Raw genomic sequence first — 4,541 nt, 5'->3', positions numbered from 1 at the left:
CATGCGACAACAACATCCCATTCGAGGCGAGTCATCCGACGTACATAACGAGACGGATGTTACGAGGAGGAGTGATGAATTCTACCAGGCGATGAACAACCCTTAGTTTTTTTTTTTTTCCGGTTGTTGTATTATAAATTCAAAACTTATTTATATATAAAATATTTTCATATTGATTTATTTTTATTTTAAATTTTAATTTTATTAATAAATTAAATAATTTTAATTATTTTTTAATTATATTTTTAAATTCTGTAAAATAATAGAAACGAAGTAAATTCGTAGCTAATGTACGACCTATTTACGTGGAAACCTTACGAGGAAATGACGAGAAATAGTAAACGAGTATTTTACGAGAAAACATTTACGAGGAAATAACGAGGAAAGATAAACGAGTATTTTACGAGGAAATCCTTTCGTGGTCGTTACGTGTATTTCGCGAGGAAACACTTTCAAGGTATTTACGTGTAGTTTACGAGGAACTCGTTTCGAGGTATTTACGAGGAAATATAGCGACCTCCTTACGTGGAATATTGACGTGGTCTTTACGACGAAATGATCTACTTCGTGTTTACGACGAAATATATTTCTCGCTAAGTTACGACGAATTAGCGAGGAAATATGTGTTACGACAGATGAGTAACGAGCAAACATGGTTCCTAGCTAATTCGTCGTAATTCCTCTTTTACGACGAACTCACGAGGAAAACCGCCCTCGTTAAGATTATGTTTTCTTGTAGTGAAGAAAGAAAAATTTCTATTTTTAAAATTATCTAATTAACTCTATACTCATTTTTTAAATATTTTTTATATGAAATCACACATTCGTAAAAAAAATAGATAGTTTAAGATGCAAAAAAAAAAAAAATTTACTTAATGAATATAATATGAACGAATATTACAAATACATCATTTAATAAAATAAATAATTAAAAAACTGAAAATTCATAGCCGCGCTGTCGCGCGGATTAGGGTCTAGTTTATAGTTATATTATTAAACTTCATGAATGGTAAAACCTTAAGTCTAAAATCGTCGAATCTGGTTCTTGCATTTTCAAATGGGAAATATTACAATGTGACATCCTAATACTAATAGTATAGCTAAACCTTTTTTGATTACTGTGAGGTTTTACTCAGCATACTCAAGTATTATCAAATTGCATATAATACTTTTTTTATTTATTTATTTATTTTTTATTTATTTTTTTTTTGCATATAATACTTGAGGCACATACTAACCGTTTACTACTTTAAATGTACAGAAATTAAACTATAATTAACACATTATGAGCACACTATGTCAAACTCATGAAGTTTTACTATATAAGTGTATAATATTTAAATTTACCCAAAAATGAATATATACACAGCAACATGCATATTATATAGCCGCAAAGCACCCGAACAGGAAGATCCAAAAACATTTCTTATGCATGTCAGCATGTGCAGTAAAAACACTAATTTAGTACCAGTTGTAAAATCACGAGATCTCGTGAGAATCTCAAAAAGTTCTGTAAGAAACTAAAAACATTTATATAGTTAAAACTTAAAAGGACTTGGCTCCTTGAATATTGACAGTCTAAACGTGCACTCATAAAAACCAACTAGAGTACGCAAGTGAGACGAGGGGAGAGAGAGAGAGTAAAGTTGAGAGAAAAGCAGATCTGGTTTTGGGTCCGGTGTACGGCCGGCGCGTGAGCATCCGTGCCGTCGCCGGAGCCCATTTTCTGTTGGTTAGAAACGTTCCCCGACTTCTTCTTCACCTTCTCTCTCTGTTCGTTTTGTTGGAGCTCTATCCAGTTTCCATCCGGAGTTGTCAAATCGGGGAGTGAACATACACATGCGGTGGCGCGGTGGCCGGAGTAACGACGCGACTGGGTGAAGGGTGAGGTGGGGTGATGTCGGTTTGTCAGATTAGGGTTTCCCGGGAGATGGAGGCTTCTACAGATCCATCGCCGCCGGTCTAGTTTCCGGGAGGCGGAGGCTTCGTTAGCTCCGCTTTCGTCGGCTTCAATTTCCGGGAGGCAGAGGCTTCGTTAGCTCCGCTTTCGCCGGCTTCAGTTTCCGGGGGGTGGAGGCTTCGTTAGCTCCGCTTTCGCCGGCTTCAGTTTCCGGGAGGCGGAGGCTTCGTTAGCTCCGCTTTCGCCGGCTTCAGTTTCCGGGAGGCGGAGGCTTCGTTAGCTCCGCTTTCGCCGGCTTCAGTTTCCGGGAGGCGGAGGCTTCGTTAGCTCCGCTTTCGCCGGCTTCAGTTTCCGGGAGGCGGAGGCTTCGTTAGCTCCGCTTTCGCCGGCTTCAGTTTCCGGGAGGCGGAGGCTTCGTTAGCTCCGCTTTCGCCGGCTTCAGTTTCCGGGAGGCGGAGGCTTCGTTAGCTCCGCTTTCGCCGGCTTCAGTTTCCGGGAGGCGGAGGCTTCGTTAGCTCCGCTTTCGCCGGCTTCAGTTTCCGGGAGGCGGAGGCTTCGTTAGCTCCGCTTTCGCCGGCTTCAGTTTCCGGGAGGCGGAGGCTTCGTTAGCTCCGCTTTCGCCGGCTTCAGTTTCCGGGGGGTGAAGGCGTTCTTTGCCTTGCGCCGCCGGCGTTTAGTCCCCTAGGTTTGTTAGGGTTTGTTTTTTATCTTTGGTTTTTGCGGTTTCGGTTTGGTCTAGTTGGAAGAGTTCTCGTCGGAAGACGATCGAAGCTATCTGATGTTGAAGGGTTGGTTGTGCCGGCGAAGCTTCCTTCCCAGTTCCGGTGACGAAAGGAGTCGGATGAGATCTCGGGTTACCGATTGAATCTCTCCACTATTGGGAACTCGCGGTTGGAAGCGTTTGCGGCGAAGAGGTTGTGAAGCCAGTGAGTGACGGACGGTTTATCCGGTGGATCGTTGGGTTGATCACCAGTGATTGCTGGAAGCGGGGGGATGCCGTGAGCGAACGGAGGCGCCGCTTTTAGTTTTTTTCTCTAGGGTTTCGTTTGGTGGGCCTTGGGCCCTTTTGTAATGCTGGGCTTGGTCCATAAAATAATAAAATTAACTATTGACGGAAAAAAAAACCGTGCACTCATCTTCTTAATTAACACTTTTTAACGATGACCACATTCACATCAATTTGGTTCGAACTTGTATGGAGTCCGAGGAATATGCTTTTTATTATTCGGTGCAAAAATTCACCAATCATCATATACGTTTTCCCTAATTAATGATAATATTATATACCGTATAAACTCTATAAATTGATACTCTATAAATTAATAAACACAGTAAATTAATAAAATCTTCTGGTTTCAAGTTAGGCTGGTGTAAAATATGACATAATTCGATAAAATAATAAGATAATAATATTTAGAAAATTTCTAAGCTAAATATATGATCTCCTTAAAATCATAAATTAATAATTACGATATATATCAATTTTATATATCCATAAATAAAGCATTTTATTGTTTATTAATCTTCAAAATGAATTGTATCTCTAATTTTTATTTTTTATTTCATTATTTTGGTGTTACTTTATCGAATTACATTTAAAAACTGATTTGTATACTTCCATATGTATTCAACATACATAAAATCTATCAAATGTTCTCATAAAAATAGATGAAACTCAAATATAAAGTTTTAACCAACATGTAATATTATGAAATAAAATATTCTTTCTTTCTTTTAAATAAAAACTATTTTTAAAAAATATAAGTTTAAAAATGGAAAATTTCTCTAAATTAATAACTATATAAATTAATAAATTATCATAGTCCCAACATTATTAATGTATAGAGTTTTTACTATATGTTGATTTAAAGGAAAACTTACATAATATAATTTCTTTCAAAAATACTTATCTATATTATTAAAAGAGAAGTACCCATTAAAAAATACCCCTAAATTTTCTAACTTATTTACACTTCTTTGCCATTGAGAATTAAATTAAACTATCAATTTTAATGTTTGTCTTTTTCCAATTAGATTAACGAGGTTTACTTAATCAAATTTAAACTTAATGTCATTAAATCAACTTCCAAAGGTGGTTACGTAATGGTTAAGTACAACTTCGAAACTTAGGGGGATGTATTCAATTTAACATTTGATGTGATTTGATTTTTAATGGGGTTTTAGATGATTTCAATAAGTTGCAGAGATTTAAGTGACTTTTGTTAAACTACTCTAGAATATCACCTAAAACTATGAGATTTGAGTTTTAATTTTTTTAACTAAGAAATCATACCCAAACACCCTAAAATCACCTGAAAACTTTAAAACTCCACAACTTAAAATATTTTCAATAACAGTGGATTTCATAGTACTTTAAGAAATGTCAAATTCAATAACAGTGGATTTTAAATGAGTTTTTAAAATTCATGTTTCAATAACAGTGGATTTGTCATTTTAATACAAATCACCTGAAACTCTCAGTTGAATACATCCCCTAAGTATAGAATATAATTAAACAAAACGCTCGTACATACCAACCAAACAAACCATAATGATTAGGGATGAGGCCAGTAAGGGAACTTGGTAGAACTCAATATATCTTCCTCAGCGAAAAACATATTGCAACGTTTGGTGTTGAGAT

This window comes from Brassica oleracea, chromosome C7 (genome assembly GCF_000695525.1).
Source record: "Brassica oleracea var. oleracea cultivar TO1000 chromosome C7, BOL, whole genome shotgun sequence".
Classification (NCBI taxonomy): domain Eukaryota; kingdom Viridiplantae; phylum Streptophyta; class Magnoliopsida; order Brassicales; family Brassicaceae; genus Brassica; species Brassica oleracea.
This window is presented reverse-complemented; position numbering follows the sequence as displayed.